This window comes from Peromyscus californicus, unplaced genomic scaffold, assembly GCF_007827085.1.
Source record: "Peromyscus californicus insignis strain IS unplaced genomic scaffold, ASM782708v3 Scaffold_17__1_contigs__length_78620276, whole genome shotgun sequence".
In the NCBI taxonomy this organism is placed as follows: Eukaryota; Metazoa; Chordata; class Mammalia; order Rodentia; family Cricetidae; genus Peromyscus; species Peromyscus californicus.
The window spans coordinates 24,656,213-24,671,735 of NW_026294469.1; the positions used below are offsets into that span (position 1 = coordinate 24,656,213).

General features: G+C 47.4%; 1 protein-coding gene across 1 annotated transcript in view; it reads right to left on the minus strand.

Annotated features, from left to right (window-relative positions):
- Positions 1–1,267: 1,267 nt before the first annotated feature.
- The window catches only part of LOC128112671 (proline-rich protein HaeIII subfamily 1-like), a 46,372-nt gene continuing 32,116 nt past the window's right edge, over positions 1,268–15,523 (minus strand). The window contains exon 3 of the mRNA XM_052741880.1: positions 1,268–2,142. The gene's annotated coding sequence lies outside the window, so the exon portion shown is untranslated. The remainder of the gene's footprint in view (positions 2,143–15,523) is intronic.

The window sequence follows — 15,523 nt, forward strand, 5'->3', positions numbered from 1 at the left end:
ATATCCCTACGGAAACTTGGAATAAAACACCGCAGAGGTGCAGTATGGAACCTAGGGAGCCCATTCCTGCCAAACACGACCTGACATTGTTTCTGCCTGTTTGCAGTGCTGTAGTGGCAGAGGGCTCTTAGAATAAGATCCCAGCAGAAGCATCTACAGATATGAACAAGCCTGGAAGACAAGCTGCTGGGGTGGGGCAAGGAGTGTAGGTGCATGGATGGATAGACGGCCCCTGAGGACCAGAGCTTGGAAAGCAGCAAATTATCCCTAAGGTTCACTTTGGGACAGGGTAACAGCAACCTGTGATTCTATGAACAGGGGATAAGGGCACTTTAGTGAAAGTCCTACATCCTGGTCTCTTGTCAAAGACAGGCCATTGGTGACAGTACAGTCAAGAACCTAGATAAATGTTTGGAGGCTGAGTGAGGGTCTTGAGAGAGTCATCCAGGACACATTGACAATAGAAGCATTTAAGGCCACAGATTCCAGCCTCCAACATGGGTAGAGAAACCAAGGTACAGGTAGGGAAGTGACCGTCTCACGGTCTCACAGACATGAGCGCTACAGCTGCCGTCCGTCCGGACACTTCTGAACCCTGAGGTAGTGAGCCCGACGTTTCTTCCCACTTTTAATATTCAAAAGCAAGCACTGAACACAGGGTTGTGTTGCGCATGGCTGCTGTGGGAAGTGGGCATGTTTTAGCCCTTGCACTGGGACCTGAATGTCCCTGGAAAGCCAAGGTGGCACCGTCAGTGCTGTGCATGGGGAGCATGCTCATTCCAGTCACACACAGCCCACCTTCCAACGCAGAAGGGTGTTCCTCAAACCCTCTGGGCACGGCATCTTTGCCTGTGATTTTCTCTGATGATATCTTGTTTTGCCAACTAAATTAAGACTATGACAGAGAACAGAGACTACCTCTAGCAGTTTAGTTCAATTAAGATTTCACATCAACAAATTAAAATGCATCCTTACCGTCTGCAGAGTAAATCTGCCTGCGTTTAGGAGGAGGCTCTGACATTTGCTGTTCCAGCACCTAGAGGATATGAGCTGAGTGTCAAACAGGACTCACCCTGGTAGGGGCCTGTGTGAGGGGTTCAGAGTCAGGATTTGCATCCATAAAGTTGCAGCCTTGGGGCCATGGCTTCTCAAAGCATGCATGTGAGCCTTCGGCAATCTTCTGGTCATTGGTAAAATAACAAAACTAATAATGTTATCGAATTTTCCATGAGAAAATGGTTAATTCAAAGTAAAGAGCCATAGAAAATACTTTGAAGCGTTTAATTTGTCAATCATTCTTCAAGAGACTAAGGATGCAGCCATGAACAAAACCGACACACTCCCCGCTCTCCCACAGCTTTACTTTGTTGGGGGAGAGACAGGCAATAAACAAGACAGATGAGTAAAATATGCAGTAAGTTAGAGGCAGTAAGAGCAGCGGAGGGTAATAACACAGGGAAAGAGGATGGGAGTGTGTGGGGCGGAGGCGTCCGTGGCTTTAAAAAGGGTATCAGGGAAGAAGACCTTGATGAGAAGGTGACCAGGAAGTCAGGACCTGGAAAAGAGGAGTGAGCCACAGGACGGGGCAGTGCTCCCAGCCGAGGAATGCTGAGGGGGAAGGGTAGCGTGGCATTGTGGGAGTGTGTGGATGGAGGAGGCCAGCTGGCTGGCGCTGAATGAGCTGGAGGGAGAGGTGAATGTGAGGGAGAGGTGAAAGGGGGCAAGAGAATGTCCGAAGAATGTCCATTCTCTGAGTGAGCAAGGTGCTAGTGCAGGGTTACTGCTGGAAGAGACACCGTGACTCTCATCTTCATAGGGCGGCTGTGGCTGCTGTGTAGCGGGAGACGTCAGGAGGGAGCACGAGTGAATTTCCTTGCTGCCATGGTGACCATACATGACAAAGTCAACCTAGGGAAGGGAAGGCTTGTTTTGGCAGCTGACTTCAGGGAATCCAGTCCATCGCGGCGGCGGGAAAGGCTTGGCGGCAGGGTCATGAGGCTGGCAAGTTACTCCATGTCTGCATTCAGGACGCAGAGACTGGTGAATGCTGGTGTATTTTCCTTTTCGTCTGTTTACTCAGTCCAGGATTCCATCATGGTTGCATGCCTTCAGGGTCTGCCTTTCTTCCTTACTTAAGGCTGTCTGGAAGCATCCACATAGACATGCCCAGAGGCATGTAAAATGAATGAATGAATAAAGAGGCATACAAAACAAATGAATAAATAAATGTTCAAAATTAATAATATCATAGAAAATCCAACATGTAAGATCCAACATGAAACTCTTTGGAATCCTCACAGAGATCCACCTGTCTCTGCCTCCTGAGTGCTGGGGTTAAAGGCACCCACCATCACTGCCCTGCTGGATGATCTATTCTTTTAAGGATGACAGGTAAAGGATATTTCTCTTCACCCAGTAAATTAGGACTTAATGGGCTGTAAGTTTCATGAGGACGAGTGCTGTGCCCACAGCCTGCTGCAGATATCCACCAACACATGGGTCAGCCCACACATGTAACACTCAGAAAATAGTTGTCAAAAAATGTCAATAAGGGTTTTCTTCATCTTTTTTTCTCCCAAGGCAAGGTTTCTCTGTGTAGCCCTGGCTGTCCTGGAACTCCTTCTGTAGCCCAGACTGGCCTTGAACTCTTAGCGATCTACCTGTCCCTAATCCCGAGTGCTGCCACTGCCCCGCTAATTTTTTTCTTTTCTTTCTTTCTCCTTTCTTCTCTGTGATGGGATCTTATGTACCCCAATCCAGCCTCAGAACTGCTGTGTAACCAAGGATGGAAACTGACCTTGAACTCTGAGCCTCTTTCCTCAGCCTCCCAAGTGTTGGGATTATGTGGGGGTGGGGAGCTGTAATGGGTTCTGGAGATCAAACCCAGGGCTCTGTGTGTGCTAGGCAAGCGCTCTACCAACCAAGCTATACCCCAGCCCTTGTAAGGTTCCGGACACGGAAGTACTTGAGGAACTCGGAGGTCACATCTCGCCCCTTGTCCTTTCTCTCGTTTCCCTGTGGAGCTTCCTTCTGTAAGCTTGACTATGAATAGAATTCTGTGCCTCCCGTTCCTTCTATTTGAAGTGGATGAGTGAATACTTTTATTTCTGTCTCAGAAAAACCTGAGCTAAATTAAATTATTATTATTTTTTTTTACTTTTGTAATGCTCATTGATTTTCCTCTCACGGAACTTCAGCATCCCTACTTTCTAAGCCTGAGCAGTTGATGCCATTTCCCAGCAAGGAGAAAAAAAAATGCACCCAACATGAGCTTTGGACTTCCCGCTACTTCCAATTCTATTTAACCTGCTCGGTAATTTGCATAGATCTACATACGTTATGCAATCAGCCTGCTCTCTTCTCACATTGAAGCCTAAAATAATTTTGCTTTATGGTGTTTCCCTTATCTGCTGCCTTCTATATTTCTTTCTGGTCTTGAAATTTAGATTTTTTTTTTTTTTTTTTTTTGGTAAAAGGAATCGATGAAAGGCCAGCAAGAGAGAAGGAGGCTGGGGAGCAGAATAGTGAGGTTGTCACAGGGATTCTTTTATTCATTCAGGAGCCACTTACTGAGCACCTACTGTGTCCTGGGCCCTGAACCAAGTGCTGGGAGCAGGGAGTGAGCAAGCTGAACAGTTCTCGCACGCGCGCAGCTCACAGTCTAGTGAGGAAAACACACAACAAACACAGAGAAAGATGAGTTCTCATGCCAAGTAACTGCTGTAAGGAAAACACAGTTACTTGCAGAACATTTTTGTTTTGTTTTCCCCTCACTGCAGACCCTTACTCTGTAGCCCAGGCTGAACTTGAACTCATGGCAATCCTCCTGCCTCAGCCTTCCAAGTACTGAGATTATAGGTGTGAGCCACCATGCCTGGCTGAAGACTCATTTGGACTGAGTGGTCTATAGGTCCCTCTGAGAAATGATACTTGGGCTGACATCTAGACAACAGGGAAACAGTCATGTGACATGGGAAGTCATGTGAGATGGGACAGAGCCCTCTTCCAGACAGTGAGAATAGCAAAGATACCCTGAATGAGAGGGAGCTCAGAGGGCTTGAGGACCAGAAAGGAAGTGCGCCACTGGGGATGATTTTAGTGGAGAGAAAGAGAAGTCCCAGTTTAAAATGACGTGATGAGGAGGAGTTTTCTTACTGTACCTAAAAAAGCCCAGGGAGGGCTGGAGAGAAGCCTCCTTTGGCAAAACGCTTACAGCACGAACGTGAAGATCTGAGTTTGGAGTTTTAGCATCCAACAGGGGTGCACCTAGTGCCAGGGTCAGGGGGATGGAGACAGGGGGATTCCTAGAGCTCGCCGGCCAGCCAGTCTAGCTAAGTTAGTATGCTCCAGGTTCAGTGAGGGACTCCGTCTCAAAAAATAAGATAGCGTGAGCTAGGAAGACACCTGGACCTCTGGCCTCCACATGTGACTGCACACACACGCACACACGCACACACGCACACACACACACACACACACATTCCCATCCTCAACCCAACCCCACACGCAAAGAAGTCTAGGGATGTAGAGACAGGGTTCCAAGGTTGGTAAATGTTGCAAATCAACATCGTCCTAGGTGCAGAATGATACAAGTGAGAAAGGAGGATGGAAGGCCTCCGGCATGCCCATTCCCGAGCTGGGCCCTGCAGGAGAGAACCGACCGCCAGTCCTGGGGCTGTGCTGGGCATCAGAAGGACTTGAATATCTACAGAGCTTCACTGAAGAGCTGCTCCTTCTTTCTGATTTCAACAACAACAACAACTAGGCTTCACAACTGAAGTGAGGAAGGGCTGGGTCCACACAGGGACAAGATGGGCTGTGGAGGTCAGGGAGGCTACAACATCAGCAGAAGGTCACAGAGAGGGGCTGAGAAAGCAAGGACTGATTCTAGGTTCTTGGAATGCAATCTTGTGGAACTGCCTAAATCTCCAGAAACCTCACCTGGTTTGCACCAGAAACTTCCTCTAGCAACTCCTACCTTCGAGAACTCATCCCACCTCTGGGTGTGGAGGGATGCGGAACTGCTCAGCCAGCATCAGACACTCAGCGTCTGCTGAGAACACCGCCTAGGTCACGTTTACTTCTCGGCTTTATTATCTGCAGAATGATCTGCGTCCACAGTGATGGCGGCACACACAAGTGATCCCAGCACTTGGGAGGTGGAGGCAGTAGCATTAGGAGTTCAAGGTCATCTCAGCTACACAGTGCGTTTGAGGCAAGTCTGGACTATGTGAGATCCTGTTTTTGTTTGTGTTCTTTAAAAGAGAGACACATACACACAATACCATCATTTCCCCCATCAGTCATTCAGGGATGTTGAAAGCATCAAAGGAGAGGGCATCTGCATCCCTGGAAAATTATTGCTGTTGTTCGTCTTTCATGAGAAGCGAAGGAATGCACAGACACAGACACACATTCTCAGACATAGACATACACAGATATGCAGACAGATATTCAGACATAGACACACACATGCAGATATAGACACTGAGACACATACACAGCAATAGATACACACACACACACAGAGACACTCATGAATGTGCACACACATTTGCTTTGTTTGTTTGCTTGTTGGGTTTTTTTTGTTTTTTTTTTTGTCTCATGTAGTCTAGCCTAGCCTTGAACTGTTTGCTGGCTAGTTTTATGTCAACCTGACGCAAGCTAGAGGCATCCGAAAGGAGATTGAGAAAATGCCTCCATAAGATCCAGCTGCAGGGCATTTTCTTGTTAGTGACTGAGTGGGAGGGCCCAGCCCATGGTGGGTGGTGCCATCCCTGGTTTGGTGGTCCTGGGTGCTATGAGAAAGCATGAGCAAGCCATGATGAGCAAGCACACCCCTCCACGGTCTCTGCATCAGCTCCCACCTTCAGATTCCTGGCCCTGCGTGAGTTCCCATCCTGACTTCCTTTGGTGATGAACTCTTATGTGAAATTGTGAGTGAAATAAACCCTTTCCTCCCCAACTTGCTTTTGGTCATGGTGTTTCATCACAGATAGTAACCCTGACTAAGACAAATTCTGTCACCAAAGATGGCCTTGAACTCCTGATCCTCCTGCCTCTACTGCTCAGGTATTGAGGTGACAGGCATGAGCCAGCAGGCCTGGAACTCTCTGTTTTTAATTACTCTATTTTACTGGTTTGATTCTAGGGCCTGGCCGGGCTAAGCTTATGCTATGTCACTTAACTATACCCTCAGTGCAGAATTTCAAACACACTCTTCCACTCCTTGGGAGGGATACCTGACGTTTCAAAAAGCTGTGCACTCTGAGGCGTGGGGATGGCAGCCTTGGTACCCTCTGGCCCTTGATTCTCAGACCTTTCTTCAGCAGACCCCACCTCCCAGCAGCCTTCATGCCTCACATCAGATGTCCTTGGAAACAAGCTAGGCTGATGTTCCATAAAACGCAAGCTAGACTTGGCTGAGTTATCATCCTTTTTTTCCTGATAAAAAGAGGGGATGTATTTTCATTACTGGCAGAGCTTTTAGCTGCTGCGGACAATTAAGGCCTGGAAATGCAGCAGTCCATTTCATACTCAGAGAAGATTTGAGGAGGAATCTCACCAAAACCAGGCACTGGAGGAGCCAGAAATCTGGCCATGGTGCCCAACCATAAAATGCTATGGCATTTTTGTGATACTGAAGTAAAGCAGTCCAGCTGTTTCCAGCTGCTCTCCTGGTGGGATGAGTCCACTGTTCCCGGTTGCGTGGTTGTTGGCCCCCAGGCCCTTGTTGGCCATCTGCTGGCTTCCTGCCATCTCATGAGCAGGCAGAGGAGGGCACAACAGTAGCAGAAGGAGTTTCCACCTGGCGTCACCTGTAAGATTTACACACTCTTTCTGGTCTTCATCATCTCCTGATTATCTCCCTTACCTCTCCAACCGGACTTTATCTCCAGAACTAGAACTCTGAATCAGGGAGTCACTCATTCCCCAAAATATTGGATCAGCCGAAAAGCATGCCTGTGGAAGAACAGCACCCTGCCTCCTTTCTTCTTCCTATCTCTTTTGTTTCTTAAAAAAACAAAAAACAAAAAAAAACCTTTTTAGGCCAGTGTGTTGGCACTTGCCTTTATTCCTAGCAGCTGGGAAGGAGAGGCAGGCGGGTCTCTGTGAGTTTAAGGCTAGCTTGGTCTACATATCAAGGAGCTCCAGGCCAGTGAAGGCTAAGACAGTGAGACTCTGTCTCAAAAAATAATTTTAAAAAATTTATTATTATTTCTGGGCAGTGGTGGCATATACCTTTATACTAGCATTCAGGAAGTAAAAGCAGATGGATCTCTGAGGCCAGCCTGGTCAACAGAGTGAGTTCCAGGACAGCCAGGGCTACACAGAGAAACCCTTTCTCAAAAAACAAAACAAACAAATATATATATATATATATATATAGTTATTATTATTATTATTATTGGGATAGAGAGAGGGCTAAGCTGTTGTGAGTGCTGGGGCTTAGAGTTGTGTGTGTGTATGCACGCTCATGATATAATGTGTATGTGTGAGTGTGTGTGCCACAGTATTCTTCTAGAGGTTCTTTTGTTTCTTTCTTTCCAATGTGCATGTATATATGTGTGTGTGGGGGTGTGTGTGTATGTGACCATAAGTGTGAGTGTGTGTGTTTGCCATCCAGAGTACAACCTTTAGTGTTATTCTTCAATCTCTGTCCCCATCAGTCTTTTATTTTGTCTTGTTTTATTTTGTTTTGTCCAGTTTTTGAAACAGGGTCTCTTGTTGGTCCAGTATGTTAGGCTAGCCTGCCACCAAGCTCCAAGGATCCACCTATCTCTGTCCTTCTATTGCTGGTATCTCCAAGGCCTTTTAGGGTGCTGGAGTTGGGCTTGCCAAACTCAAGAGAGTCATGATTACAATGTGGGTACTTGACTAATTGAGCCCTCTTCCCAGTCTCCCCGCCCCACCCCCGCCCCAGACAGGGTTTCTCTGTGTAGCAGCCCTGGCTGTCCTGGAACTCACTCTGTAGACCAGGCTGGCCTCGAACTCACAGAGATCCACCTGCCTCTGCCTCCCTAGTGCTGGGATTAAAGGTGTGGGCTTTAAACCAAGCCTGGCTTCCTTTCTTGCTTTTTTTTTTTTTTTTTGGTTTTTCGAGACAGGGTTTCTCTGTGTAACTTTGCGCCTTTCCTGGAACTCACTTGTTAGCCCAGGCTGGCCTCGAACTCACAGAGATCCGTGCTGGGATTAAAGGTGTGCGCCACCACCGCCCGGCTCCTTTCTTGCTTTTAAAATGATGAATTACAACTGTGATTTCCAGCTCCTAGGCGGTGGTTCTCAACCTTCCTAATGCTGCAAACAGTTCCTCATGTTGTGGTGACCCCTAACCACAAAATTATTTTCACTGCTACTTCATAACTATAATTTTGCTACTGTTATGGATTGTAATGTAAATATGTGTTTTCCAGTGATCTTAGGTGACCCCTGTGAAAGGGTCATTCGACTCCCAAAGGGGTGGAGATCCACAGGTTGAGTGAGAACCTCTGTTCTAGAGGCTGAGACTAGATGACCATCTCTCACCCTCCCTGCCCTAATTCACCCCAAGCTAGGGAAGCTGTAATTGGAAGGTTATTGGAAGCAACAAGTTTGTATATGGTGTGGCTTATTAGTTGCAATCTGCCTTCTCCAAAGAGCAACTGGGGGCAAGAATGGCCCTGCATCTCCTCCAGTGAACACAGTGCCGGGCACAGAGTCAGCTTCTGATGCTTGATGAATGAAAGAATGAGTGAATGAAGGCATGGCTGTGTTGGTTTGTCCCTGTTCTCTTGAATGCCCATAGCTCCTCTTATCACAACCCAGAAAGTGGAAAGGACTTAAGAGTCGTGGACCGAGGGTCGTTAGAGGATTGCAACCTGCTACATTATTGCATTTTCCCCTTTAAACCACTTAAGCTCTAGTTCCCTCCTGTTTACTGTTAGAAGTGACTCCAAATCAGCTGTGAGCCCTCTCTCCCCTTGAGGGAGTCGGAAGAGAGCCGGGGTGGTTGTCCGAGTTTATTATCTTCTCCATTACTCAGACGTGTTCCCCTGAGTTTGCACATGATTTTAGTTTAATGCAGTTATTTGTATTAGGCGAGGCTCCAGCTCAGCTAGGCCAGAGTGGGAGGGTCGGGGAGCCAGGGGAGAGCTGATGGAAAAATAAATACCCTGAAGGTTCATGAAGATCTGACCACGGCTTTAATATGAATCAAATTTGTCTAATCTGCTCTCCCCCAGTCAGCATTTCTGCTAGAAATAATTTGTAATTATCAAACTCCAGTTAGGCCAAAAGACTCCTTGCCTAGGACTTTGATCTCATTAGCAAAAGTTTGGGAATAGAATTTGCATGGCTCTAGGCCTCCCTGCCAGTGACATTCCTGGAGAAGGCACCTTGTCCTTCCTGGCAAAAGAAAACCTAAGGGCATACAGGATCTGGGAACCAGACTTCCAAGTCACTGGGGCTGCTGCTCCAGGCTGGCCCAAGCAAAGGTGCTTTCCTGGAATCCCGAGGCTGAGAGATTCCCCACCTCAGCGTTTAGGAGCTGAGAGTCAGGGAGTGGCCGCAGGGGGTGGTGGGGGGCAAGTGCATGCTGACCAGCAGCTCCCAGCACTGCCGCAGAGCTGCTGCTTCCTAACTGCCCAGCACCAGTGCGAGTCCCAGAGGCGACCTTGGTGACGTCAGTGTCCTGCAGACTTCAGTGCAGTTTAGTCAAAGCCCTAGTTAAGAAAAAGGTTAAAGCCGGGCTGTGGTGGCACACACCTAGGAGCCCGGTGCTTGGGGCTGGTGACACAGGGGACTCCACCAACGAGACACAAAAGCTTTTGGAGCCAGAACAGGAGGAAGGAGGCCCCAAACAGATGAACCAAATGAATGAAGCCAGACGCGAAAGACCACAGAGAGCTGGGCATGGTGGCGCATGCCTTTAACCCCAGCACTCGGGAGGCAGAGGCAGGTGGATCTCTGTGGGTTTGAGGCCAGCCTGGTCTACAGACCTGGACTGTTTCACAGAGGAATCCTGTCACAAAAAAACAAGACAAACAAACAAATGAAAAGATCACATGGAATAAAATGTCATTGACAGGAATGTCCAGAACAGGTGATCCAAAGAGACAGCATGACATTGGTGATTGTCGGAGCTGGGGGCAGTAGGACACTGGGTGACTGCCAACGACACAGGGCTTCTTCCTGGGCTCGGGAGATGGCTACACAGTCTACACTGTACTTTTCGGAGACAGGGTTTCTCTGTGTGTAGCCAGAGGCATGCGCCACCACCAACCTGCCTACATTGTACATTTAAGAATGGTGACTACTCTGCCTTGGGAATTCTATCTCATCTGAAAAGATAATTTGGGATGAGAAGTCCTGTTTTCCTTCAGACTCAGTCTGTAGAAGCAGACGATTTTCTGGAACCAGAGCCTTTCCCACTGACTGGCCAAACCCAACAGCTACTACCCTGCTCCTTCCTCTCCACGGGGTGCTGGTCTGTGTTCTGATGATTTCATAACCAGCTCTGGGGAAGTAGGGAGGAAGGGGTGGGGAGGGCCTTAAGAAAGAGGGCTAGGACTGGGAAAAGCTTAACTTCCACTCCAGAGCAATAAGACTCCACCACCATGAAGTCTCCCTGGATTTTCCTTTCTGTAAAGCATTTCATCTGACATACACCATTCTGGACCAAAAGACCTCACGTTGAATCTATGATTGCCTTGTTGCAGTACAGGTCTGACTGTTACAAAGAGCAATTCTGTTTGTTCTAGAGAGTTCTCCAGCAGAATTGACATCGCCCCTTTGTCTCTCAGACTCTCTTCCTGCAGATGTATGTTGGACATTACCTGCCTCTCATTTCCTAACTTAAATGTAGTCCTAGACCAGGCAAGGTGTGACTTAGATTGGTAATTGCAGCACTTGGGGGCTGACACCAGAGGAACCAGAATTCTAGGCAATCTGGGTTACACAGCAAGACCCTGTCTCAAAAAACAAGTAAGCTGGGCATGATGGTGCACACCTTTGATCCCAGCACTTGGGAGGCAGAGGCAGACTGATTTCTGGGAGTTTGAGGCCAGCCTAGTCTACATATCGATTTCCAGAACAGTCAGGGCTACATAGAAAGAACCTGTCACAAAAACAAAACCAAACCAAACCAAACTAAACTAAACTAAAAAAGAAACAATGACAACAACAAAAACAAAAAACAAGTAAAAATAAATATGATCCTGGGTTGGAGGTGTAGCTCAGTTACCACTGAGCTATGTATGTACCAGGGCATACATGAAACCCTGGGTTTGATTAAGAAAAAGAAAGACAGAAAAACAAAATCTAACTATCAGCAAGTCTCCCAGCCTCCTCAGGGGCATCATTCTCATTCTGTATTTTTTTTTTAACCTAGATTAGTTTTTTTTTTTTCCCCCCGTTAAGATTTATTTATTTATTATGTATACAGTGTTCTGTCTGCAGGTATCCCTGCCTGCCAGAAGAGAGCACCAGATATCATTAGAGATGGTTGTGAGCTGCCATGTGGTTGCTGGGAATTGAACTCAGGACCTCTGGAAGAGCAGCCAGTGCTCTTAACCTCTGAGCCATCTCTCCAGCCCCCATTCTGTATTCTTTATTAAAAGAGCTAGGCTGGCCGGGCGGTGGTGGCGCACGCCTTTGATCCCAGCACTTGGGAGGCAGAGCCAGGCGGATCTCTGTGAGTTCGAGGCCAGCCTGAGCTACAGCGTGAGATCCAGGAAAGGCGCAAAGCTACACAGAGAAACCCTGTCTCGAAAAACCAAAAAAAAAAAAAAAAAAGAGCTAGGCTGATGTCATCACTATGGACAAAGTGAGCCCCAGGTCCTGACCCTTGTTCCTTTGGGAATCTAAGGGGCAGTAGCTTGGCATGTTTAAAGTGTTGTTTGGAATTATAGGTCACTTCCCATTTCTGCTGCTGACCGGCGCTACAGCACACAAAGCATTCAAGCTCCCAGTGCCTCGGCTGCCTTGTACATAAAGTGAGGCAATGACTTCCTCACTCATAGGATTAGCATGATGACTGGATTACTAGTAATATTACACATTGAATGGGGAAAAAGGAAATAAAAAGGAAAGGAAATGATTGGGCCTGGGTTTGGGCACCAGATGAATGAAAAAAAGAAATATAAAGGAAAAGGGCATGACTGCTCCTAGGTATGGTGGAGATAGTTTTTAAAGACACGTGGGAGAGCACAGTCAGAGGCAGGGGCACCTGGAGTGTCCAAAGTGGACATGACTCTGAGCCGTGTGAGGAGTTAGAGGCGGGGAGGGAGAAGGGAGCAAGGGAAACCAGGTGCAGCAGCCAGGAGGCCCAAAAGAGAGAGGGGTAACCTAAATGACTGGATTGCATAGGGAAGAACAGCCCAGCCCTGGGCTGGACATGTTCAGGGTGGGGGCCGGGTATGCCTGCCAGAAGGGCCCTGTAACAGGTAGGGACTGAGGGATGTGGGGAGGACCTGGAGGCCAGGTCTGCTTTGATATGTTAAATAGGCACCTCAGCCCTTTGTCCCAGGTTTGAGACCTAACAGTACAATCCTTTCTTTCATGTATATGTGTGTATATGTGTGGACACATACATGCTATGGCCTCTGTGGGGAGGTTAGAGGAAATGTGGGGAAGGAGCTCTCTCCTTTCACCATGTGGGTTCCTGATTCATTCAGGTCATTAGGCTTGGAGGCAAATGTCTTTACCTGCTGAGCCATCTCACCGGCCTGAATTATCAATAATACCACATGAAGCACTTAGAATTGTAACTGTTACAAAATATGGCATATTATTCTGTCTGCCTTGCATTTTGTTTTATTTTGTTTTTTGAGACAGTGATGTGTGATGGTGCTCTGCATGCTGTGAATGTGTTGCTCCCATTGGTTGATAAATGCTAATTGGCCAGTAGCCAGGTAAGGAGAATTCTGGGAAGAAGGCTGAGGCAGGAGTCGCCAGCCAGACACAGAGGAAGCAAGATGTGAAGTCAGAACTGAGAAAAGGTACCAAGCCATGTGGCTAAACATAAATAAGAATTATGGGTTAATTTAAGTGTAAGAGTTAGCCTGAGCTAATGGCCAAGCAGTTTTGATTAATATAAGCCTCTGTGTGTTTACTTGGGTCCAAGTAGCTGCAGGACTGGCGGGTAAGAGAGATTTGTCCTGACCATGGGCCAGGTGGGACACAGAAAAACTTCAGTTACAAGACAGGGTCTCAGGATGTAGCCCTGGCTGGCCTGGATCTTCCTATGTAGACCAGGCTGGCCTGGACCTTGGAGCAGCCTTCCTGCTTCTACCTCCTAAATGCTGAGATTACTGGTATCTGCCACCATTGACTAATTGCTGGGATTACTGGTATATGCCACCATTGACTGGGCCATTCCTTGTTTCAAATGAATTTTTTATTTCATTATTGTTCTCTTGGATTTTCGTTTTATCTTATTCTTTGAGATGGGGTCTCACATAGTCCAGGCTGTTCTCAAACTTGCTATGTAGGCCAAGGGTGACCTTGAGCTCATGATTCTCCTGCCTCTACCTCCTGTGCTGGGGTCACATGTGTGAACCACGAGGCCAGCTCTAAATGCTTTGACCACTTTTGCAGAGCCGGGGGTGGGGGTGGGGTGGTGTCATCTCCAGGGTCTAGAGCATGCTAGGATGTGCTCGACCTCTGAGGTGCACCCCTTTAGGTCCTCTTGAGCAACTATACACCCTACCCCTTCCTTTGATCTTGCAGTTCCTACCTGTTTACTCTCTAAAGCATCTCTAAGTCAAGGCTTCACTTAAATCTGGAGGGAAACTGCTCAGACAATAACTTAAAACTGTGTCTGGGGCATGTCACTCATTTAGGTCCCCAGGTCACTGCTACCTCTAGGCATCTCTCAGCCACTGCCCATGTTCCTTCTCAATGCTAAGGGATACTTTTATATATATAATCTTTCCACCTCCTCACATCTTCTCACTTTTCCTAGTCCCAAAATCTAAAAACCATTTCTCTCCAGTCCTTATAATGGCCCATCTAAGCCCTATATGAACAGGTAAAGATTTATCTTTCTTTCTTTTTTTTTTTTTTGGTTTTTCGAGACAGGGTTTCTCTGTGTAGCTTTGTGCCTCTCCTGGAACTCGCTTTGGAGACCAGGCAAGATTTATCTTTCACATACAAGGAGGCCTTGGAGGTAGTTTCTTAACAAAGAGTTTTCTCTTAATGTCAGTACCCAAAGACACACGAGAGGCCCAGGATGCAGGAAAGGTGCCCTGTACAGTACCTAAGAGGGAAGGTCCCTGTGGAAAGTATTGTACCCTCAGAAGCCCTCTCTAGGCAAACACTTGCCAGAGCCACCCAAGGGAAGCCAGCCTCCTGTTACCTGCTCTGCACACTTCACTGCTAGACCCGGAAGATGGGGAGGAACTGTTTTCCAGAGGTGCTACATTAGCCTGTTGTGGAAGCAGCTTCCCGAGGCCTGACTTTCCTCAGACATTGCATGGGGCTTGTTCTCTAGCTGCAGAAGAAAGCAGCAGAGGTAATTTATGCTAATTTTTCCCTTTCTGGTCCATTAACTTTTGTGATGTTAATCTATCTTATGTGGAGCCTCCTGTTGTCACAAACCCTTACATCCACAGGGTGCTACTGGGGCGGGTGGGGGGTGGGGGGGGGCAGGAGGATAGGGGTAGGGGATTAGGGGATGGGAGAGCTGCTCATACCACCTCCAGGGTGTTTGCCTCATCAGCCTGCCCTTGTTCCAAATGCCTGTGAATGCGCTACTGCTGTAGACAGAAGAAGATGTGGGTGTTGTTCAGCTTTCGATTACTGCCTCACATTGGAATGCTAAAATGTTGTTGGTTGTTTTTTACTTTCTGGGCTCTTTGACTGTTTTAGTGGACCTGCCACCCAGCTCCCAAATAAATTCACCTGGAGATGTATTCTTATTTATGAATGCCCGGCCTTAGCTTGGCTTGTTTCTTGCCAGCTTTTCTTTACTTTAATTTATCCCTTCTACCTTTTGCCTTTAGTTTTTCCCTTTCTCTATTTCTGTACACCTTTCTTTCTTACTCCAATGCTGGCTGTGTAGCTGGGTGGCTGACCCCTGGTGTCCTCCTTCTCTTACTCCTAGATCTCTCCTCCCAGATTTCTGCTTCTATTTATCCTCTCTGCCTGCCAGCCCCTCCTATCCTTTCTCCTGCCTTGCTACTGGCCGTTCAGTTCTTTATTAGACCTTCAGGTGTTTTCGACAGGCACAGTAACACAGCTTCACAGAGTTAAACAAATGCAACATAAACAAAAGTAACCCATGTTAAAATAATATTCTACAACTTGTGGGAGTTCAACTGAAAGTGTTTTGATTTTGTTTTTTGTGTGTACGTTTAGCAGTCTTGCTGTATAGCCCAGGCTGGCCTCCTGAGCCCCCTACCTCAGCCTCCTCAGTGCTGGGATTATAAATCAGAGTTAATCTCAGCAGTGGGTCCTGAAACTCCGGGTGGGCAAAGGCCCCTGGGCAGGTTCTATCTAGGGTCCTTGGAGCCAGGCTGTAGGAAGTTTGGTTGGTACAACGCAC